Source organism: Meriones unguiculatus, assembly GCF_030254825.1.
Source record: "Meriones unguiculatus strain TT.TT164.6M chromosome X unlocalized genomic scaffold, Bangor_MerUng_6.1 ChrX_unordered_Scaffold_31, whole genome shotgun sequence".
Taxonomy (NCBI): Eukaryota; Metazoa; Chordata; class Mammalia; order Rodentia; family Muridae; genus Meriones; species Meriones unguiculatus.
The window spans coordinates 1,236,285-1,262,123 of record NW_026843707.1 but is presented as its reverse complement, the minus strand read 5'-3'; positions in this window follow the sequence as shown (position 1 = coordinate 1,262,123).

Genomic DNA, 25,839 nt, shown 5'->3' with positions numbered 1-25,839 from the left:
AAAGACACAAAGGGTATATACTCATTCATAAGTGGATATTAGAGATATAATGTAGGATAAACATAGTAAAATCAGTACACCTAAAGAAGATAATCAAGAAGGAGTTTACTGGGTAAGATGCTCAATCCTCATCCAGATAGGCAAAGTGGATGGATATCAGAAGCAGGCTAATACAGGGAACAGGAAAGAAGCCTTCTACAGTGGACCTCTGAAAGACTACCTCAGCAGAGGCTGAGAATCATAGCCAAAAACTGGGCAGATTGAAGGGAATCTTATAAATGAGGTGAGATAGAAATACCTTAAGGGTAAAAGAGCTCCACAAGGAGAGCAACAGAACCAAAAATCTGGACTCAAGGGTGTTTTTGGAGACTGATCCTCCAAAGAAGGACCATGAATGGAGGTAACCTAGAACCCCTGCATATATGTTCTCCACAGCAGGATGTAGCCTTAACAGGCCTGAGAATGTATCCAGTCTTGAAGAGACCTGAGAGACTAGTGTCAGAGGGAATGGGAAGTGGTCCTCCCTTGTTAGAGAACTTAGGAAAGGGAATTGATGGAAAGAGGGAGGAAGATAGGGCTGGGAGTTGAAGAAGGAAGGAGCTACAGGTGGGATACAAAGTGAATAATCTGTTATTAATAAAAATGAAACTAAAATATATCTTATAAAAAGAAAAATAAGAAGTGAGAGTAGGCAGGGGTACACAACTTGAGACCCCTTGAAAGCCTATTGGTTATAATTACAAGATACAAAGCTACATTATGTATATTCAGTAATTCCATAGGAATTTAGAAGTAAAAATACTTTGGTGTGTGTGTGTGTGTGTGTGTGTGTGTGTGTGTGTGTGTGTGTGTGATTCTAAATGCTGGCAAGAGTGGGCGAGATAAAGCATGGGAAGTTTGTGTATTGAATATGGAGTATGGTGTAGATGTTGTAAAGGGTCCTGTGCATGTCAATAGAACCAGTCCTGGATGGATCCTAAATATACCTGTAGCACTTAGGGTGGTTCCAGGTGGGGTTCCTAGATTTTAGCATTGGTTCATGGTGGGAAGAGGTTGGGTGACACAGGTAGACTAAAGGAAGACTAGAGGAAGTTATTGTAAGATACAGGCAGCAATAATAGCTATTGGGAGCCAGGCTACATATGGTAGGATGTAGAAAAACAAGTATAATTTTCTGGGGTACAATCACCAGACTTGACCCTGAAGGAGGATATGGAAAGTCTGTGTGTAATGTACATATGGATAGACAGTGCAAAGTCTTTTGTGTATAGATGTTGGTAAGAGGCAGGTTTCTGCTGGGAGCCTACATGTTTGTGATAAAACACTTGATATATCTACTGATATTTAAATACAGTAATGTATGTTGGGAATGACTTTAGGAAAGATATTCAAGAAACTAGGCAAAGATTACGGCAGACATGGTGGAATAATCCATTGAGCAGCAAGAGTCATGGGGAAGCATTTGGAGGAGAAAGATTTTGCTGTGTTTTCTACAATAACTAAAATGGATATATGCAGAATAATGATATGCAAAAGTTGTCTTGGGTTTTTTGAAGGGTAGCCTCCTTATAAAGCTGGACTCTTTGATTTTTTAGTATTTGTCCCTCCCTCACAATTGGCTGGAGTGACACATTCTGCTGTTCATTGTTCACCAGGCATTCTGTTGGGTAGAAGTCATATTTTGTGATGTCTAAATACCTGCTAGCCTCCTATTGACTGAAGCCTTCAAGACCCAGCAGGCTTGTGGAGTGTGACCTTCACAGCTTGTCAGTTGCTCAGACTTCTTTAGGCAAGACATTCTAAAATTGAACCTGGCAAAGAAGACCAATAAATCAAAAGAAGGACTGTCAGAAATGGATTATCCACCATTTTCTATTGAGGAGAGTGAAGACAAACCTAAGGTACTTATGCTAGTAAAGACAAAGGCCGCCCTCAAGTATTACCCACCAAACATACGTTACAGGAATGTAAGATGACCTACCCTACTGGAACTCCCTTCACTGATGTACTCTTGCTGAAAATGACTTCTTTTCTCTAGATTAGCCTAAATCCTCTTTATAACCCTCAACCTTTCTGACAAAGTTTCCTTCACTTCTTATCCTGACTTCTTTCTTAATAAACTAACTGTTTTTTGTCTTCCTGCTTATCACGACAGCCTCCTAAAGCCAAAAACCGTGAGAGGTGTTCCCGACAGGAGACTTAGAAGAAGGGTGAAGATATTGAACAACCAGTCCTGAAGAAGTTCAAAGAATCACTGCTGAATGACAAAATTTTGTGGCTTGAAGAGCTACCAGAAAATATCTTCAGTGATCCACCTGCTGTAGAACCAACTACAAGTGATATTGCAAGCAAAAGTTCAAGCCTCACAGGAGAAATTTCAGCCATGCCAAATGGAACTTCAACCCTCACATGAGATAATTCAAACTTCTCATGCATAACTTCAACCATTAGTGGTGATTTTTCACCCATCTCAAGCAAAATGTCAACATATGCAGGCAAAACTTCAACGACCAGCAAAATTTCAGCCATTGCTTGTGAAATTTCAAATATGGCTTCACGTGATTACTTGTTAATGTTTCTGGTGCCCAAATAAGCTCCATTCAGGCATAAAACAAACCTTGACAATATTCCTGCCCCATTCCTCTTTGTCTTTTCTCTTGGAACAACTTACCCAGTCCGATTTGTTCCGGTCATATACTCATGCATTTGTGAAGTTCATTTGAGCATGATTGATGTTCCAGAGACAGTAGATTGAAAATAAAGTGACTCTTATTCCTTATCTTAGTTACTATTTCATTGTTGTGAAGATAAACTTAGGAAACGCTCATAAAAGAAAGCATTCATTTGGGTACTTGACTACAGTTTTAGAGGATTAATCCATGATCCTCATAGTAGGATCCAGGCAAGCATGGGCCAGTAGTTAAGAGCTTTGCATACTGCTCAACAGGGAGCAAACAGAGAGAGACTGGGCCTGGTGTGGTGTTTTAAACTTCAAAACACGCCATCATTAACATACCTCATCTGAAAAGACCATACCAACTCTAACAATTCGATACCAAAAAATCTTTTGCAAACAATTGCAATAAGTAGGGGTGACTATGCATTCAAATATATGAAAGTATGATTTCCTTTTTCATGTTATCCAGCACACTTCTCTAGAAGCCATCAACTGTCAGTAGTTTGTTAGTTAGAGGGACAGACTCCTAAGCCTCTCTCCAGAGCATGCTGGATATTAACTGGTTGAATCTTATGACAACATTCTGCATGCAACCACAACTGTTGGTAATTCATGTTGGTACTGTCATATCAAGAAGACATTATTTTACCCTAAATTTCCCAGCCTTTGATTCTTAAAATCTTTGAAAATATTCTCTTCAATGCCCCCTGATACTTGAAGAGAGGAAACAATACCTTCTGAAATCCACAAATACCTGTTCTTTCCAGGATTAAAAGTTTTCTATGTCTTTGTTAACCATAATCTACTACATAAAGTTCTCAGATCATGTCTGAGAAGTGGGATAAGCTGTAGATAATAAAGAGATGTTTGTTGAGTATAATTTGATACTTTAAACATTTACCAAAATAATAGAATAAGGTTCAATTCTTGGGCCTGCAAGCTCTATAACCTTGTGATCTCAGCCAAAATTACAGCAGCAGGCATGTGATGCTTTCTGTGGATTAGGCCTTAAATTCATTATTAGGTAATTGTTTACTCCCATGAAGATGGTGCCACTATTATGTTCATGGACATAGTTTGCTCTATTGTTTTTTAATGCATCATTTCATTCTTAGATTGTTCTACTGGTGATCCTCACCTACCCCCCACACAAACACACATCCAGAGCATTCTAGTAGTACAAAAACTATTCAGCAGGGAGGAAACTACATGGTCAGTAACAACTTGATTTTTCCATGTGCTAGAATGAACAGTATGTTTTATTTTCAGCAACAGGGTCTTACTGCTAAGTTTTGGTGGGTAACAGAGAGCAATTCAATAGCCTGTATTGTTTTGGGTAGTGTTTGGTATCCCTGACCAATAATTCAAGGTGAAGAATTACACATGTTCCACATCTGGCACCAAGTTTTATATTTGGTAACCTACAACTTTTGTTTTGGTATTTTCCACTGTGTAGGGTTAAGTGAATCTTATGGAATAGTGCTTATAGAGTAGTTAGTTTCCATATAGCATTTTAAAATGCCTATGAATTATTAATACTTTTCTCTTCCACCTATAAAATAGTTTCCATATAAGATTTATAATGCCCTATGAATTATTGATACTTTTCTCTTCAATACCTTAAAAGTTGACCTTGCCTTGCTGACCAATTAATCAGGTATAAAACTAAGAAATTAAGATAAGGGATATTGGCACAGGTCAAAAGAGTGGTCTCTGAATTTAACTATGTCCCTGTTTAGTCTCAAAAGAAAAACAAAAATATGAATCTCATGAAAGCTGTCCATTTTAGAGACTTTAGAAATAGTATAAAAACCGTTCTAAACATTTAGAAACACATATAGGAATTCACAATGTTTTGTTCTGGACACTGCCTACTTTCATCCTTCAGGGTTTCTCCCCTTGATACCTTCAAATACCTTACAACTGCTATCTCTCTCTCACACACACACACTCTCTCTCTCTCTCTATCTCTCTATCTATCTATCTATCTATCTATCTATCTATCTATCTTTCACTCACACACACACATACAAACTTATATTTTTCCAATTGAATTCCACTAGATATACAAACCACACTTAAGGGCAGACGAAAACCCACCAATAATGACCAAAACAAAAAGAACACAATAGTATTTTTGAAGATTTTTAGTTTTCTAAAACCTTGTTTGGGCATTTTTTTACATTCAAATCTTTTGGTTGTTTACTTGTTATGACTTCTGATTTTGTGTTTTAATGGTTTTTGTATACATGTGTGTGGCTGTGTGTGAATGCTTTCATTTTCTGACTCCAATGCTTTTACTTTTTTTTCTGTTTTGTTTCATTCTATAATTTGTTTTGTTATTTTCTAAGAAGAGAGAGGGTGTTATGTAGCTGAATTGGTAGATAAATGAAAGAATGTGTGGGATTGTAAACAATAATCAGAATACATTCTTTAACAAAAGAAAAATTACTTTTCAAGAACAAGAAAATGAAGTCAAATGATAAAAAGATACCTCAAGGTCAGGTTCTGTTTTAACATCTCTATACATATTTAGGTTCTGGAGTCTTAAGACGTCCTTTAGTTTTCTCTTGGAATGACTTCAATATTTTCCTTCTCTAAATTTCAAATAAATATTTATAATGGCATTAGTTTTAATAAAATAGCATCAAAAATAATCATTCAAATACTTAAACGTTCTTAATTATTTATTTAAATAAATAAGAGAATAAAGTAGCTGGCTTTGATTATTCTATAACAATGCTGATGGGTCTTTTCAGAGTTAAGATGTGAACTCAGAAACATAAATTCTCACTCCCACTATTAATGTCCTCTGTATCAAAAGATGCCATTACATTATAAAAAATTAAGAGTATAGTGTTTGCCCAATGAAATATAGAATATTTTATTCTTAATTGAGTTTTCCAGGTATTTTCATTTTTATTGTTTGTTTGTGTTGATGTGGAGGTGTCAGTATATGTGTATATGTCATAATACATGTTAGTGCATGTAAAGGGTAAAAAATCCAATTAAAATAGTATTACTTGATTTGTTGCCTTTTAACTTCCGGAGTTCTTTATATATTCTGCATATGATCCCTCTGTCAGAAAAAGGGTTGGTGAAGATCCTTTCCTAGCCTGTAAGCTGGTATTTTGTTCTGACAACAGTGTCCTTTGCTTTGTAGAAGCTTTGCCGTGTAATGAGGTCCCATTTGATTGTTTATCTTAGAGCCTGTGCTGTTGGTGTTCTTCTGTTCAGGAAGCTGTCTCCTGTGCCAATTAGTTCTAGATTCCTCCCCACTTTTTCTTCTAACCGATTAATGTTTCTGGCTTTAGGTTAAGGTCGTTGTTCCACTTTATTTTTTTATTTTTTACTTAATTTTGTAACCAGCCACTTTGATGAAAGTGTTTATCAGCTGAAGAAGTTCTCTGGTGGAATTTTTGGAGTCACTCGTGTATGGTATCATATCATCTGCAAATAGTTTTACTTTGCCTTCTTCCTTTTGGATTTGTATCCCCTTGATCTCCGTTAGCAGTCTTCTTGTTCTAGTTAGGACTTCAAGGACTATGTTGAAGAGATATGGAGTGACTGGGCGGCTTTGCATTGTGTCTGATTTCAGTGGGATTAATTTAAGTTTCTCTATGTTAAGTTTGATGTTGGCTATAGGCTTGCTGTACATTGTCTTTACTATGTTTAGGTTTGTGTCTTATATCCCTCATCTCTCCAAGACTTTAAACAGGAATGGGTGTTGGATTTTTTCCAATGCTATTTTGGCATCTAAGATGATCATGTGTTTTATTCTCCTTCAGTTTATTTATATGCTGCATTACATTGGTGGATTTCCATATAATGAACCACTCCTGCATGCCTGGGATAAAGCCTACTTGGTCATAGTGGATGATATCTTTTATGTGTTCTTGGATTCAGATTGAAATTATTTTATTGGGTAGTTCATAAGAGGAATAGGTCTGAGGTTCTCTATTTGTGGTAAGTATTTGCGTTTTTTATGTATTAAGGTGACTCTGGATTCATTGAATGAGTTTGGTAAATTTCTTTCCTTTTCTATTTTGTGGAATAGTTTGAAAAGAATTGGAGTTGGCTTTTATTTGAAGGCCTGGTAGAAATCTGTGCTGAGGCCAACTGGCCCTGGGCTTTGTTAGGAAGGAAGATGATTTTTGATGACTGCTTCTATTTCCTTGGAGAAAGAAGGACTATGTAATATTTTTACCTGATCTTGATTTAATTTTGGTGAATGGAATTTATCAAGAAAATTGGATTTTTGTGGTAGGTATTGATGAAATTTGGTATTTGTCATTGAATATCTTGTTTTGTCCATCTATGTTGACTGAGAATTTTGCTGGTTGTAGTAGCCTGGGCTGACATCTGTATTCTCTTAGTATATTCATGCTATCAGTCCAGGCCCTTCTGTCTTTCAACGTCTCTGCTGAGATGTCGGATGTTATTCTGATGGGTTTCCCATTATATGTTACTTTATCTTTTTCCCTTGAACATTTTAGTATTTTTTCTTTGTTCTGCATACATAGAGTCTTGATTATTATGTGGCAGGAGGATTTTCATTCTGATCTAATTTATTAGGCCTCTTGTATGCTTATAGGCCTCTCCTTTAAATAGGGGAAATTTTCTTCTACGATTTTGTTTTTTGAAAATATATTCTGGGACTTGGAGATGGTAATCTTCTTTTTCCTCTATTCCTATTATTCTTAGCTTTTGTCTTCATGTTGTCTTGGATTTCTTGGATGGTTTGTGTCAGGAATCTTTTAGATTTATTATTTTATTTGATGAAGATGTCCATTTTTTCTATTATATCTTCCACACCTGAGATTCTTCTATCTCTTATGGTCTGTTGGTTATGCTTACCCCTTTAGTTCGTGTTTTCTTTTCTAAGTACTTTCTCTTCATGGTTTTCTCCGTTTGTGTTTTCTTTCCTTTTTCCAATTTTATCGTCAGATCATGCACCTTTTTTTTTCTTAATTTCCTTCATCCTTCTGACTGTGTTTTCCTCTTTTTCCTTCAATGCCCTCACCAGTTTGTTAAAATGTTCCATGTTTTTTTTTATTATTTCTTTCAGTGACTTATTTTTTTTTTCCTTCGTGAACGCCACATATTTTTTGGTTGCATCTTCCTATATTGCTTTACAAATGCTCATACTCTGTTTGACATTATCTTACTCCATTTCTTTAAGGATGGCCATAATTTGTTTGAACTTGTCTTCTTCTATTTCTTTACAGATGGCCATACTCTGTTTGACTTTATCTTTCTCTAATTCTTTATGAATTTTATTTGCTTCCTCCATTATCCTCTTCTGAAGCATAAATATAAAGTCATCTTCTTGAATTTCACTTATGATATGGTGCCCAGGACTACTTTTCCCTGGATAACTTATTTCTGTAGATACCATATTGTTTTGCTTTTTGTTGGTTGTGCTTTTATCCTGTCCTATTCCCTTCTGGCTGTTAATTTCTGATGCAATCCTGGAATGGGGAGAATGCCCTTGGCAGTTTCCTGAAGGAGGCCTCCTCAGTTTTGGGGCTTTGGTCAAACAACTGGTGGTACTTCTCAGGAATTGCCACAGTTCGCCTCAGTCCTGGACCTGTGTGGTAACTGTGGTAGTTGTTAATCAGGATGGCTCTCCTCTCACCAACAAAAATTCCAGGAGACAGGTGCCCTGTCACTGGCTTTCTTGCTCTGAATTTAGTGAGCTGCTGCTGCTCTTGTGCTGTGTTTGAAAGGTACAGCCCTCTTGAAGAACCATGGAACCTGTGGTTTTGTCTGTTTAGCTTGGGATACCTGGTTACACCTTACAGCGGTATTTCAGGGCTGATCCAGTAGCGCTCAGGCTTCTGTAGGTCTGAGGTTGGAGCTGTGTGCTCTAGTACCCTAGATATAATAAGTGGCAGGTGAGCACAGCACATGTGCAGGCAGCAGAAGGTCAGAGCCTAGAGTCTCTAGGAACCCAGAAACTTTTCTGGAGCTGGTTGTACTGAGGTTGGACTGATATTACCTCCACCATGATTTTTCCTCCCACAAGGGAGACCCAGTCTGTTGTGTTTTGGGGTCCACTGTTCTGTCTGGGATTGTAAGAAGGACATGCAAACACTGGCACATAGCTCTGCCACTCTGGTTATTGGGTGCCTGGACACCAGTGTGCCTGGGATCCAGTAGGAGTCCTGTAGATTTTTCTGAGATATTTTCAAGAGTCACAGTCATCTGAGTGCCCTGAGCCAGGACCTGCTGTTTCCCTTCACTGTGGAGTTTTCTGTCACCTGGAAATTCCAGTCTGTGGTGTTGTGGAAATCACAATTTAGTCTGGGACAGTGATCATAACACGCAGGCATGTGGTTTTGAGCTGGTAAACCAGCTTCTGCCAGGACCAGGGTATTTTCCAGGGTTTAGCTGGGTGACCTGAGATAGGACCCAATTTCTTCCTGCATAGTGGGCTTTCCTCTCACCTGGGAAATTCGGTCTCTGGTGTTTTAAGGCATATATTTCCTTCTGCTGGTCACTGTGCAATTCTTGCTGTGCTGCTGGTCAGAAAGAGCATCCTCCTAGTGCTGCCATCTTAGATTCTCCAAATATTTCTTAAAATAAAATATGTTGTTACTATTATTAAAAACCTAGAAATTATGTGGCTAATATCTACTTATAAGTGAGTATATGTCATATGTGTTCCTGTTTCTGTGTTTCCTTACCCAGGATGATCTTTCCTAGTTCCCACCATTTACCTGCAAATTTCATGATTTCCTTGTTTTTAATTGCTAAGTAGTATTCCATTATGTAAATGTACCACACTTTCTATATCCAATCCTCTGTTGAGGGACATCTAGGTTGTTTCCTGAGTTTGTCTGTTACGAATAGAGCTGACATAAATTATAGAATAAATATACTAAAATCTATAGCTCTAATGAACCTAAACAAGAATGATCCTAATTATTCTTGAACCCAAACAACAAGAATGATCTTAAGACACTTAATCCTAATTCAGTAGGGCAAACAGGATAGACATCAGAAGTAGGAGAAGACAAGGAACAGGACAGGAGCTTTCCACTGAGGACCCCTGAAAGACTCTAACCACCTGAGTATGGAAGGAGATACTGAACCAAACTTTGGGCATATTGCCCAAATTATTATTTAAAATGTGGGGGATAGAAAGACCTGGAGGGGTCAGGAACTCCACAAGGAGAACAACAGAGCAAAAATACCTGAGCCCAGTATGACCTGCAGAGACTGATACTCCAACCATAAGACCATGCATGGAGAGGACTTAAAACTCCTATTCACAGGAAGCCCATTGGCTGCTCAGTTTTCAAGGCTGTGTCCTAGTAAGGATTACAGAGTCTGTTTGTGACATGAACTCAATGGCCTGCTTTTTGATCACCTCCCCTTTGGGTTGCAGCCTTGCAAAGTCACAGAGGAAGATGATACAATCAGCCTCTATGAGACCTGATAAGGTAGGGTCATAAAAAAGGAGAGCAGGTCCTCCCCTATCAGGAGATTAGGGAAAGGGCATAGTGGAAGAAGCGGGAGCCTGGTTGAGACAGGAAGAAGATGAGGGATTGAGTTTCAGCTGGGAAGCAAAGTGAATAATTTGTAATAAAATATATAAATAAAATAAATTTAAAATAAATTAGAAATTAAATGTCAAGATAACACTCAAAAAATATAATTTCTTCTTAATTTCTGAAAACATTGTCTAATTTTGTGTCCATTCTTCTGATTTCCAAAACTGGAAGTAATGATTTAATTGAACAGGGCATCTTATGTGAACTACTGCAATATATTATCATATATTTTTTGTAATTTTCTCTTCTAAATTTATTAATTACATGTCCTGACTTAAATTCCTTCCCTCACGTCTCCCCATTCACACCTTCCGTTCCACTTCTCCCCATCCCCTTCTCCTAGTACACTGAAAGGAGGAGTTTTCCAAAATTTCCATCTGCCCATAGCTTGTTAAGTTTCATCAGGACTGCCTGGAATCTCTTCCTTCATGGACTGGCAAAGCTTAATCATGGGTGAGTGATCAAAGAGCAGTCAACTGAGTTCATACCAGAGACAGCATCTGCTCCCCTCACTCAGAGATCCACATGGAGACTGAGTGGCCAGTAGGCTACATCTGAACAGGTGGTCTAGGATTTCTCCATACATGGTACTCCACGATGCAATCATTTCTGCAAGAGCCCCTGACTCAAATCTTTTAGTTTTGTTTGTCTCCTTGTGGGGCTCCTGTCCCTTTCATGTCCTGCTCTTCTTACCCCTCTCTTCCTCGAAAAAACTCCCTTCTGTCTGCCCAAAATTTGGCTTTAAGTCTCAGCATCTGCTTTGATCCCCTTTAGGGCAAAACCTTTCAAAGGACCCTCTATAGTAGGCTCCCAACCTGTTTCCTCACTTCTATAGTTTCTGGTGTCTATCCTGTTTGCTATTCTGAATGCAATTTAAGCTCATCCTTACTGTTTAGCTTCTTTAAGTCTTTAGATAGCTATCCTATATTATAAGGCTATTATCTGCCTATAAGTCAGTGTATACCATGCCTATCTTTCTGTTTCTGTGTTACCTCACTGAAGATGATCTCTTCTAGTGCCATCCATTTGTCTGCAAATTTCATTATTTCCTTTTTTAAATAGCTGAGTAGTATTCCACTGTTTATAATAACCACAATTTCTGTGTTCATTCCCACATTGAGGGACATCACTATTTGCAGATGATGATAGTCCACATGAATGACCCCCAAAATTTTACCATGGAACTCCCACGGCTGATAAGCACCTTCAGAAAAGTGACTGGATACAAAATTAACTCAAAAAATCAGTAGCCTCCTATATATAAAAGAAATATGGGCTGAAAAAGAAATTGGAAAAACAATACCCTTCGCAAAAGACATAAAGAATCTTGATGTTACTCTAACCAAGAAAGTCAAAGATTTGTATGAAAAACAAAAAACAAAAAAAAAAAAAAAAAACAAAACCTTCAAGTCTCTGAAGAAAGAAATATAAGAAGATCTCAGAAGATGGAAAGATCTGAAATGCTCATAGCTTGGTAGGATTACCAGAGTAAAATTGGCTGTTTTACTGAAAGCAATCTACAGATTGAATGCAATTACCATCAAATTACTAACTCAATTCTTTATTGTCCTTGAAAAAATTATTTATAATAAGAAGAAACCAATAATAGCTAAAACAAACCCCTATAATAAAAGAACTTCTGGAGGTATCTCCATCCCTAATCTCAAACTCTACTATAGAGCAACAGTAATAAGAGAAACTGCATGGTGCTCTCATAGAAACAGACTGATCTATCACTGGAATCAAATAGAAGACCCAGAAATAAACTCACACACCTATAGCACCTGATTTTCCACAAGGATTCCAAAACAGGACAATGAAAAAAAGTTAGCATCTTCATCAAATGGTGCTGGACTAACTGGAAGTCCACATTTAGACAAATTGAAATAATATTTCTATTAATGACCATACACAAAATTTGAACCTATCCCATTTCATTGCTCCTTGGCTTCAAATTCATATACAATTCACTTTCTCTGTACTTGCCCTGAAATATTCTATGATCTTCTCCATAGCAGCCATGCAACTGAAAGTCACACCGTGGTAAATTACATTGTTCAGGGCTCAAAAATCAGAAACTGTAGTCACTGTGTCATCTCCTAATCAATGACTTAGAGAATTGTGCCTTCCTTGTCCACCATCTACATTGTCAACTATTTCCTTCCCATTCATTTAAGCAGGTCAACTAATTGTAGTGCCAGTTCACACTCTGATAACAGAATATCTTCATTAACAATGAGGCACACATAACATTCAAAAAGGTTAGAGAATTCATTAGAGGGTTGCAATTATTAATAGTTGTTTTATATATATATATATATATATATATATATATATATATATATATATTAAAAGGCTATTATTAATGCTTTTCTTATACATTACATCCTGATTACATTTTCCTCTCCTCTAATCCCCAGGGCCAATTCTCCTTTATTTCAAAAAGAAAGAAAGAAAGAAAGAAAGAAAGAAAGAAAGAAAGAAAGAAAGAAAGAAAGAAAGAAAGAAAGAAAGAAAGAGTTGAAGGAAGGAAGGAAGGAAGGAAGGAAGGAAGAAAGAGAGAAAGAAAGAAAGAAAGAAAGAAAGAAAGAAAGAAAGAAAGAAAGAAAGAAAGAAAGAATTGAAGGAAGGAAGGAAGGAAGGAAGAAAGGAAAGAAGAAAGAAAGAAAGAAAGAAAGAAAGAAAAAAAGAAAGAAAGAGAAACAGGCCTCCCAGGAAACAAACTAAAATAGTGTAACAAGTCACAGTAATACTCGTTACAAACCCACACATCAAGGCTCTAGGTAGTGGACTGGAACATCACCTCAGCCACCAAACCTACAATCTCTCTTGCTTTCAAGATGTGCTGGGATAACAATGAGGCAGAACTTGTGGGAGTGGCCAACCAATGACTGGTCCAACTTGAAGCCCCATAAACAGGATCAGCCAGTGGACAACTAGCATAAAAGAAAAAGAAAGAAAGATGAGAAAGAAAAACGCACAAAGAAAATGGGTTTTATTTTTACACATGATGATAATTCTTTAAAATTTTACATGATTGTTCTTTTTATTAATTACACTTTATTAATTTTGTATCCCCCTGTAAAACCCTCCCTCCTCCCCTCCCAATCCTACCCTCCCATCACCTTCTTTAAGCATGCCCCTCCCCAAGTCTACTGATAGGGGACGTCTTCCTCTCCTTCCTTCTGATCTTAGTCTATCAGATCTTATCAGGAGTGGCTGCATTGTCATCTTCTGTGGCCTGGATTCCCACCTCACCAAAATTAAGTAAAAATGTTCTTTTGTTCCCCAGTTTTCACACAGTATTAATTTTTATTTTTGTGTCAATTTCAACAAGCATGTAGATTAACTTCCAAGTACACCCTTCTTTCCAAATAAGTCCTGACCTAAGCCTTCCTCATCAGTCAGTCATTCTCACAAGGTGACACTTCATTATCCACATTATCAGACAAATAAGAATGACGGGAAGACAGCAACCATATACCAGCTCCTGCTGTCAAGTATTCCATAGCACCATGTGAAAAAAGTGAAGCCATCCAACACACAAGTCTAGAAGGAAGGAGATTTTTCCACAGGTCTGCTTTCCCTCCTAGGAAACGAAGGCACAGAGGTACACTGTTAACCTGAGTTAGCATAAGTGGCAAGTAACTGGACCATGACTGCCTTCCAATCAGTGGTATGCCAGAGGCTATGTTTCCAACAACTAGACTGGACAGGGCCTCCATTTCCCCCAAGTACTCCAGCCTCTGCTTCCACACCTTTGGAAGTCAGAGTTTTCAGGAAGGCAGCTCTATCCTCCACCAGGAAGAGTGAGACTCCAACTACCACCCTGGAATGAATCTAGTAAATATCACCCAAACCTAGTTCTTAACTCCAGGTTATAGGCAAGTCAGTCAACATAACTTGTCCATTGTGGTCTGAGGCCTCTCTGTGCTCTCTTCTGGGACTGGGCTGCTCTGAACTCCAACCAATGAAAGCTAAGTCTCTAGCTGCTCTGCAACAGCCACACTGAGGCCTCCCATGCTGCATCCATGATCACTGTCTCAGAAGGCTAGGTTGGGCCACCTGCTCCTTGGTATCCTCACATCATGGATCATGAAGGGCTCCCTCACAGGATACATGAGGCATGAGGTCTTTCTGGTCACAGACAAGTACTACTGAAGCCAAGGTTGTAAAGCATGCCAGCTTGTCTCTTCAACAGAAGCAATGTGTATACCAGTTTTCACCCAGAAGCCTGGGAGTGGATGGTGTTAATAGCCTGGTGAACTGTGCCACATGTAGGGCCATGCTATGTCCAAATCTCCCACACTATTAAGTTTTTCTCAGCCCTAGACCTCCATCTTTATGTTTTTTTCCTCAGTCAACAGAACCCTGCCTTAGGGGAGATGTCAAAATGTACTTAATAGTCTAGTGACCTCAGCAGTGTTTGTATGACAGAAACCAAACCAGATCCTAAGCCCCTAAGCTACATGTACATCACCTTCTTGGCAGAGGTCACATGTACATTGCAAAAGAGTATCTATGTAGTTATGCCTTGATCTTCCTAATTCACATGGAACTGTCCTACCATGTGACATTTTTTTTTCCAAAATAGTACTGCACTTAAACATGTCTAAAATAAACTGCCTGGGGTCAGACACTAGAAGCTTGAACAATCACCTAAGGCATGTTGGAAAGGATTTCATTCTTGTGTATGAGGATGATTACTCCTCTTGCCATGGCATTTGCAGGGAGCTCGTCTATGTTCCACACCTCTATGTGGGGAACTGCAGCTGGCTACCCAAACCCTCAGATCCTGCTCTTTGCACCTGGAACTCACCTCAGAGGTCAAGCTTGGCTCTACCATGAATGTGTCTAATCGCATCCCTCCACAGTTTCCCTAACACAGAACTTCACCAAAGCATCTTCTTGGAACCAGCCACCGGCCAGGACTGTCTATTTCAATAGTCTTGTCTCAGTAACCTCTTTATCTTTAGAGGAAGGTAACTTCCTCTGACACTACCTACCTTCAGCAGCATTCTTTCTGAGAGTCCGGAACAACACCTATGCAGGATAAAAGGCCCAGGAGTGGGCCCAGCTGGTGCACTCACATGAAGGGGTGGCTGGCATGTGTAGTAGGTGTTAGATTAAGCATGAGTTCCTAGCAGGCTAACAAGTGTCAGTATGGCCCTGTCTGGGATCCCTCAGAACGTCTGTCCACATATTTAAGAATGACTCAGCCTGCAACTTTGTATGCGGTGGGCAAATCTCTCATCCTTAGTCAAGGTAGACTGACAGAGATGAATATGTGGCCTAGAGGTAGCCTTCAAACTCAGGAGGTAGTGCTGGGTGGTGCTCTTACAACAGATGGGTTCAAAAGTCACACATACTTGGTTCATGTCCGGCAGCTCTCATGCATTGAAGGGCCCAGAAGACATGGGAATAAGTGACAGATATCTTGCTCATGATGTGTTCCATGGCAGACCTCAGTGTACCCAGATGTCCCATCTTGACCAAAGGATGTCCAAGGGACAAGGGGGAAGTGAGACTCAGGACACCATGGGCTATCCTGGGTCGCAATACTTTGGCATAAACTTAAGTGGACAGGAACCATGATGATACCCTGATAACCTCCATAGTCAAGAAGGTAAGGCATACCTAGCTAGTGTTCCAGGAAAATACACATCTCTGCATCTGGAAAAGCAAGAACAGCAATCCAGTATGCCTGACAGTAAGTGACTGGCCAGGGGTGATGTCAGGTGGAGGAGAGAGTCAGGAGGGGTCGTGGAATGTGCTGGTGCTACCTTTGTACATGCACAAATGAGGAACTACCTGAGCACTGAAACACTGGAACAGAAAACCGTACTCTAACTTCTAGGAAGGACCAGAACACACACTGCCATCTTTTAAATGGTCCCACCCATGGAAATATGGGCCACAGCAAAATATTCTAGACAAAGCCCCTAGACCCTTCAGCAGCAAACATGCTGTCCTGCTTACTCCACTCAGAGGACCCTGTGGCCCTCCATTACAAACCTCTGGGGCCTCTTTCTGTTTCATGGGAAATTCAGGTTCCCAAATTCCCCCCATGGACAAAGGTGGGTCCAAGGGTATCTAATGACACAGCTATAGGGAGATATACTTCACAGCAATCCCCCAAAACCACTTCTTGACTTCAAAGATGGTCACAAACTGAGTGACTTCACTTTCAGAAATGTCCTGCCTTGGGTCTTGCAAGACACAGTCACTCAGCTAGGGAAATGAAACTCACTGCAATCTAACAAATGACCTCACCCTCAAGGGTGGGCACAGATAAAAATGTGACTTCCAGAAGGCTAATATAGTGGGTCCTGATGCTAAGTCACTCAGCTAGGGAGATATAACTCACAACAACCCCTCTTCTCCCAAAAGAAAATACCTCTTAGACTTGAGGGTGGGTACAGCTAGCAAGGAGTCAGTTACTGAAGGGTACTACCCCTGGTTCAGATACTAAGTCACTCATCTCCAGAAACAGGCCTCCTCACTGCAATTGTCCCAAACCGTCTTACCTTAAAGGTCTTCACAGCTCTGAGGAGTCACTTCGGGAAGTGTTTCAACAGGGTGGAAAACAGGTGTAAATATTTGAGACTGGGCAATTGTGGTTCCTTGCTGAGGCCCACCTGCAAATCACACATGTGTGACTTGGGGTTTAGGGGTCGCACATGCATCAGCAAGAAAGCTGTGTTCAGACCTGCAAGGGAATAGGACAACCCACACTTACATGTCTACCCTAAGACCTCAGAAAGGACCATACAGAAAGCCCTGACTACCTCCCCAGGCTACATGCACTTCCTTGTCCATTCCTCTCACACCCTGCGTTCCTCACAAAATGTTCCTAGATCATCCTCCTGGGGTTTAAGCCACTCCATATAGACTTCAGGCTTTAGACCTCAGTTCAGAAAATGACCCTGGGTCCAAATAGTGTTCACTCACTAGAGGAATATACATCTCCACTGTTGCCCAGAATCTTTGTTTCCCTTGTGATGGTGATCTCAGCACACTGGGCCTCCCTTTGGAAATGATTTTACCACTTTGGGAAAGCAAGGATATATGATAAGAGTAACTACTCTCTCCCTTTCTTTGGCTAGGCCAACCTGCAGTTGAGCATGTGTGAATGGGAAATTGTGTTCTTCAGGCCTAAAAGGACCTGAAACACAAACAGACACATTTTAAGTAAGAAAAACTTTGCAAATATTGACTTGGATGAATGTATCCTGTGCCCAAAGACGTCAACAAGGGCCCTCTGGTATATTCTTATTCCTTCTGTGAGAACACACACTGTCTTGCCTGCTCTACTTGCACCCTGCATTGTATCAAAGCTCTACTACACCACCTCTTCTGGTCATCTCCACTCTACTGTGGAATTCAGGTTCCACACCTCCACCACAGGGACTGTCCTGGGTCCCAATACCCAGTTATTTACTTACAGGAACATACATAGCTCAACACAGTCCTTGGGACCCTCTTTCTCCTCCAGGGTGGTGCCAGGTATTTCTCACTTTGGGAAAGTATTCTACATGCCTGCTTCGTGTGAGCCTGGACAACAATGTTATTTCATCTTTCACAAACACCCACTACTAACACTTCCAATGTGCCTCTAACTTTCAACCCACAGTAAGCCACTATGTATCCCTAGGGGCTGTCAGTTGTACAATCAAAAACTGGCAACTTACTTAGATGGGCCAAAATGCCCCAAACACCTCTGCTTCCTGATTTCAATGTCCCTGCCTTTGGATGTTTTGACCTGTGCAGAATTTGGGAGTGAACAAATGGCTCTGAAAGAGCCATGTGGAAGATACCTGATCTATGTATGAGCATACAGGCTTTTCTCCCGACTCCTTATAATACCTAGAATCTTCAGGTAACATTCCCAGGCAGCTTTTGTTAGGTTTGTCCACTCCACAGTGGAAGGAAGGCAAAGATGTCACCTCATGGACCCTAATACCTAGTCACTCACCTATACCGAAATACTTCAGGACAATCACCAAGACCCTCCTTTTGCAGGACTACTCTTCACATGCAGAAGCTAATGATGCTGGCCTCTGAAGAATAGCAAGTGGTCATGAAAGAGACTAGCTGAAGGTTCTCCTAAGTTACCCCCACCCAGCAATCACAGGAGTGAAACTTGGGGCTTGAAGATGTGTGTGCTTGACTGGTGTCTGTGGTTGTGCAAGTGCTCTGGGACTCACTAATTCCCTCCTGTCTAAGCATAACTCATGCCTGCTTCTCTGTAAGACCCAGGTGTCCAGTGACAAGTGCAAAAGTACACAAGGGACAGAGACATAAGGTTACCAGTCCCCTGCCTATGGTACAGTCTCATGTCCAGCCTTTTTAAGAATGCAGTGCTCAGGACCATGTTTCTGGTTGTCACCAGGAGTTTTGTGCAATCTGAAGGGTACTTGAGACTTTCATCTACCACAGTATCATTGTGCAATCTGAAGGGTACATGAAACTTTCATCTACCACAGTATCATTCAGCATGGGCTCTGACACTTCCTGGTCCTACTGTTGTCTCTCAAGGGTTGCAGATCTAAGTGCACTATGCTTCACCAAAAATTTTCTGTGCATGCACAGAGCATGGGTGAACAGAGCACATGCTCCATGATATAGGACTTAAGGAATTGCAAGAAACATATATTGAAAGCAGTTAAATCCATTCCATATAGACTATGTAGAAAAGAAATTAAGAACTACTGTTCATTACAGGAAGGATCCTAAGGTCTTCTTAATGCAGGAATTTTCAATCCCCTATCTACTGTGGGGAGAACCTTTGTGTTCATCAGTACAGAAAATGTTATATCAGCCTGTTATACAGTCAGACCACCCCTAAATCTATGGGCAACACCCCTGAATAAAAGCATTAGAGCAAATATCATTATGCAAAATCTCGTGGTAGCCCCAAGCACAGTAGAAAGATTAGAAATTATCACTTCATGAAGAAGAGATAAGCCAAGCATGGTATACTCAAGCAACAGAATGCTGTCCAGCCCTAAGAAGGAAATGCACTGTGACTCCATAAATGTGGGAAGCATTTTCAGTGAAGTTGGTAAGGCAAAATTCACTTTCTATAAGGATCCGTGTATGTGCCACGGGCAGAGCAACAGAACCAAAATATCTGTGCACAGGAGACTTCTCTGACACTGATACCTCAAGCAAGGTCCATGCATGGAGAAAACTTAGAGCCCCTGCTTAGAGGTTGCCCAAGGCAACTCAGTATCCAACATTATGGCCCCTACCAGCAGGGCTTCAACGTGGATTCTTTTTTTTTTTTTAATTTGTCTTTTTTTTTATTAATTACACTTTATTCACTTTGTATCCCCCCAGAGCCCCCCCTCCTTCTCTCCCAATTCCACCCTCCCTCCCCCTTCTTCACGCATGCCACTCCCCAAGTCCATTGATAAGGGAGGTCCTCCCCTCCTTCCTTCTGATCTTAGTCTATCAGATCTCATCAGGATTGGCTGCATTGTCATCTTCTGTGCCCTGGTAAGGCCGCTCCCCCCCTCAGGGGGAGGTGATCAAAGAGCAGGTTAATCAGATTATGTCAGAGGCAGTCCCTCTTCCCATTACTATGTAACCCACTTGGACACTAAACTGAAATGGGCTACATCTGTGGAGGGGTTTAGGTTATCTCCATGATTAGGTATTTTTTTTCTTTTTTTTTTAATTTTTCATCAATTACACTTTATTCATTCTACATCCCCCCATAAGCCCCTCCCTCCTCCCCTCCCAATCCCACCCTCCCTCCTCCCTCTGCTTGCATGCCACTCCCCAAGTCCACTAATAGGTGAGGTTCTCCTCTCCTTTCTGATCTTAGTCTGTCAGTTCACATCAAAAGTGGCTGTATTGTCTTCTATTATGGCCTGGTAAGGCTGTTCCCCACCAGAGGGAGGTGATCAACGTGGATTCTTAAGGGAGGATAGTGGAAGGAATAGGGAAAGGGACGAGAAGCGCAAGGAAGGAAGCCAAGTCTGTTTGTCTGATCAAGGCTTCATTTATTAGAAATTTTTACCCAACTTATATAGGGAGAAGGCAGGAAAAGGGGGAAGGTAATTAGCTGCTGCAGGAGACAGGAAGAGTGCTTTCATGGCTTAATTATTGTATCCGCAAGATACCATAACTATGTTCTCTTAAGGTATCTTATGGATGCTCTAACAAAGGATGTCCTCACAATCTATCACCCATGATTTAAGGTCTAGATAACTCTTTCACTACAAAGCTTTAGGTCTCCACTAAATGACCTTTGCTCTCTACTTGGCTTTGGCTTCAGTAACTACCTTTGTCTCCACTAGATAGCTTTGACTTTGGCTTCAGTAGGTAGCCTTCGCTCACATTGGCTTTGGCTTGCTTAGATAGCTTTGACTCCTGGCACAAAATGTTTCCTCAATAATAGAACCAGGGTCAATCTTTGACATGATCTCATGGACTTGCTCTTAGATCACCTCCACCTGAGGGGGGAGGAGCCTTACCAGTCCACAGAGGAAAACAAAGAAACAGTCCTATTGAGAGCTGATAGACTATGGAAGGAGAGGTCAGATGGAAGGAGAGGAAGAGCTCCCCTAAATTTTGACTTGGGGAGGAATCTAGGGGAAAAAGAGGGAGGGAGGATGGGATTATGAGAGGTTGGAAGACAGGGCGATAGCTGGGATACAATATGAATATACTGTAATTAATACAAAAAAAAAAAACACGGAAGAGGTGAAGGAAATTTATTGTGATACCAAGAATGCAGGAAGCATTTTCAGTGAAGTTGGTATGGTAAAAGTCACTTTCTATAAGGATCCATGTATGTGACATGGGCATAGCAAAAGAACCAAAAAAAAAAAAAAAATCTGTCCATTGGAGACTATTCTGACACAGATACCCCAAACAAAGACCATGCATGGAGATAACTTAGAAGCTATGCACAGACGTAGCCCAAGGCAACTCAGTATCCAAGAGGGTTCTGCAATATTAGAACCAGGGATCGTCTATGACATGAAATCAGGGGCTGGCTCTTGGATCACCTCTACTTGAGTGAGGAGAAGCCTTACCATTCCACAGAGAAAGACGAAGAAGCCAGTCCTGATGAGACCTGATAGACCATGATCAGATGGAATGAGAGGAAGACCTGCCCTAACTTGGAATAGAGAAGGACCATAGGAGAAGAAGAGGGAGGGAGGGTGGGGTTGGGAAGGAGTGGGGGAGGTGTTATGCCTGGGATACAATATGAATAAATTGTAATTAGTTTAAAATAAGAAAAACCGTGAAGAGTTGAAGTTTCCAATCTGGTGTCATCTAATCTTCTGAGAAAACATCTCACTGGATGCAGTGATGGGTGCATAGACAAGTAGTTATGGCTTGGGACAGTGTGTGATTATGAATGAGTGTGTGTGAGTGTGTGTCTATATGTGAATTTGTGAATGTCTGTGTTGTGTGTGTGTGTGTGTGTGTTTCTGATTTTAATGAGACATCCTCCACAGCCTACGGATTTTGCATATTTGCTTCGTAGTAGATGGCACTGTTCGGGATTTGTTTGGGAGTTGTGGCACTGGTAAAGTAAATATGTCACTGGACACCAGCTTTGAGGTTTCCAAAGCTTCCTGCCATTGGACCTTTGATATGCAGGCCCAAAGTCCTCCTCATTTTCTGCCAAGTGACTCAGAATACTCATTGGCACCTGTTGAAGCTACATGCCTGCCTTGTGAATACTGGCAGGTGAAAAGGTGTCCTTCTCAGATGTAGCCCCTGATGATGTAGCCCCTGATGTTATTATGTTAGAAGGCAAATTGGAACCTGTCCACTCTTGTCTTCCCTTGTCCCAGAGTCTCTGTGGTCAAAGGCCCTTAACCCTGGAATGGCAACATCAATTTCAGTAGTGTGTGCATGCTTATTTTATTTCATGTCTGCACCTGTAGGAGGCAGTGGATGAACTAGGTTACATATATGTAGGTGAACAGTCAGTCTCCTGAGTGAATTAGTACTTCCTGATTTCTACAGAGAAAGAGCTATTAGCAAATAACTTTTTCTAAAATACTGTGGTTGCCATGACAACAGAGACAAACCATTCTTTCCTGATTACAGACTCATTTGTAAAGGACACTCACAGACAAGTGAGATGAGATTACTAGATAGACAACAAGGTGTATAGGTAGGTGCCTTCAGCCAACCTGAGTGAGTGTGTGAGCTGAACCTGTGAGTGTGTCCTGCAAGCCTGTGTGCTTGTTCATGTGACAGGAGAGGTTCTCACTACTGTTTTTGAAGTGAAGCCCCGAGAATTCTTCCTTGTCTCTTTATCCTCAGGTGATATCCTTTTGGTGCCAGGTTTATCATTTCAGACCCTGGAAGCATAGTTTGCCAAAACATGTATATAGATGCCACCTCTGTGCTAGGTGATTATTGTCACTTGTGTTCTTGACAGAATGACTGTGTTTGTGTAAAAGCACCTTACAACTAGATAGTTGTCGTTATTGTAGCCATAGAAATAAGCTTGAAGGCAATTGAAGAGGAGTTATATGTGGGGGCACCTGTGGGGCTGGGATAGGGTTATAGGATTGGGAAGGAGGTGTTGACCTTGCATACCAGGCACTGGAAGTAAGAAAGACTTTCAAAAGACAGCTGCCTCTCCACTGTCGTTAATCACAGATAGGTAAACTGAGGTAAAATATCGGGGTGGTATGATCACGTGAGGAATGGCAAGAAATGGTTCCCGTAACATGCACTAGCTTGTGTATGTGTCTGAGAATTGTAGTACTCAGAGTTGAGTTAAGCACCAGCTGGACATTAAAGTGTGTGCAGCAGCATTTTCCCTGTAACCCATCAGCACATCTGGATCCCTCTGTGTATCTATGCTCCTGTGTGTGAGCAATATACACTGTACCCTTCTTGTACCCTCTCATTAGACCATACCCCACCCATGTGTTTGTCTTTTCACAGGCAGATAAGCCATTGGTCCTATTTGGAGAAAACTTGACTAGACTTCACACACAGAGACTGTGTGCAAGGTCTTGATAAAAGGCCTTTGGTCCAAAGGCTAAAGCACGTGCTGAGAGAGAGATTTCAGGATTCCATCTAGCACCATTCTCCCTGGGCCTCTGGAGAAGATATTGCAGTTTTCAGTGTAAAGGTACCTATCACATAAATTTCAGCAAATAGTTGGGTGAAAGTAGAGTCATGGAGGCAGGAGATACATGAAAAGGTGGATGCAGGTGACAATACTGATAACAATTATTCAGGCTATAGGAAGAGGAAGGATTTTTATATTAAGCTGAAGTAACAGGCATACACCTAGCAGTGGTATAGATGGGTCTTGAGGAAGCACTATTCCTAATTGTCTTAGAAAGCACCAGATAGCTTTCCAGAGTGGTTGTACCAGTTTACATTCCCACCAACACTGGAGGAAGGTTCCCCTTTCTCCACAACCTCTCCAGCATGTGTTATAGCTTGAGTTAGAGTGCAGAAACATCTCTTTATGATTTGGTTAGAGATGCTCCATGGATACCCAGGCTAGTGGGCCTCAACACACACATGGTATTCCCAGGTATGTTTTCTAACTGAAATATGTGGGTCTGAGAATGTCTTGTGTGAGCAAAGCTGCAGCATTTGCAGCTCTGAGCTGGGTGGAAAGGCTACATTTTATAAGTGTAACTAAGACATCTGGGATTTCTAAGGGTGTGCTGTGAGGCATGGTGCCTGGATGGTGGGCCTTGGTTGAGCTTGATGGTGCTAATTCACTTTGCTGGAGAGCATGTTTGAGGTAGGTTCCTTAGAAGGCAGCCTAATGTAACTGAGGGACTTTTGGTTGACTCTGTGTCCTCAGGAGTTATGTGTGTCACAAGGCCCAGAACTCTAAGGGGTTTGCATCAGTGGAAGACAGCCAGCACTATTAGATGACACAGCCTCATCAGAGAAAGAGTTCCTGCTGATTATCTCTAAATTGAGCTCCATACCTCAACCATACACATTTAGTATTGCATCATCCTGTAAGTGTGGGTTATGACACAGCTAGCCTCCTTTATGTACATAGCCACTTTAGGCATTGTATGATCAGTTCTGAAGTCAGTAAAGCTTGGGTGGGAATCAAACAGGAGAGACAGTACCTATTTTCATAGTTAATTAAGAACTATAGTGTACCATAAGTTTTTTATGGATACAGAGCCTGGGAAAGGAAGAATTGAGGAATTGAGGAGAACGTCATTTGTGTGACTCTATGCTTCTGTGAAGTGAGGAAATCCTAGGATAAAGTCTGGGGTCACTATGCATGATATGCACACACTCACAGAATGGATGAACAATAATGAGAGTTCCAAAGAAGGACTGAGTCACAGGCTACCCTAGACCAAAGTGCTCTGCCTCACTATGCCTCCTGGTACCCAAATAATGTCAGGTATCATTGTTGCATTCTGGGGTGAAGTGTGAGCACAGGTAGCAATTTAGCCCTTCATGGTTCTTCCTCTATGTTGTAGTCCTTCTCTGCAAGCACAGCAAGCCTGATCAGAGGATCAGACAGATGTGGTTTACCTTAGGAATGGGTGACATACACACTGCTGATAGGAAACTGGCAGGCCTAAGGAAGAAACATTCAGGAACAGAGTAAACACCAACCAAAACACACACCCTTGCACACACACACACACACACACATACACAGACATACACAAAGAGAGAGGGGGTGGGAAGAAAAAGAAGAAGAAGAAGAAGAAGAAGAAGAAGAAGAAGAAGAAGAAGAAGAAGAAGAAGAAGAAGGAGAAGGAGAAGGAGAAGGAGAAGGAGAAGAAGAAAAGAAGAAGAAGAAGAAGAAGAAGAAGAAGAAGAAGAAGAAGAAGAAGAAGAAGAAGAAGAAGAAGAAGAAGAAGAAGAAGAAGAAGAAAGGTATGAGATTACCCTGAGAAGCCCAAGGAAAAAGGAATACATTTAGTGGCACTGATTGGAGGAATGTGAATGGGAGACTTATGCTACATGTGAGACTTTATACTACCAGACTTAAGGAAGGGGAAGAAACCATACAAACCATCAATTACTTACTTTAATTTCCTAAATGTCTAAGACTACATGGATTAAAATTGGCCCACAGATGTTGTATGTAGTAGAGGTCATTTGTCTGAAATCTGTTGTAGAAACAGAGCCCACACAGTCTGATATAGGGGTTTGCAAGGTCTGCTACAGCCTTGACATTGCAACAGGAGTTTGCACAGGTACACCAGAGACACTTGTCACTTTGTCAGTCTTTCAGTTAGAGGTTGGATCCTTTATATTGGATATAAAACAACATATTTGCAAGTTGTTGCAAATATACCTCTGTGTTTAGGACTCTGTTGAATCATAAGGATCACTATTGCAACATGCAAGATTGTAAGTGACAAATAGGCTGAAACACTGACAGTGAAATATATGTTATATAAGGTGGATGTGGAAAAACAAAATGTATTGGGGAGTCTGCAGTTGTTTAGACATAAGGGAAGGACATGGGTAGTCTGTATCAGAGTGGGGTTATTTATGCAAATAAAGTGCTTCTTAAGTAGCTGTAATTATGATAGTGCTAAGGGATATTAATATTAGATAGAGGACAGGAAGGGGTGGTGAGATGATGCTCAGATTTGAGATATGGTT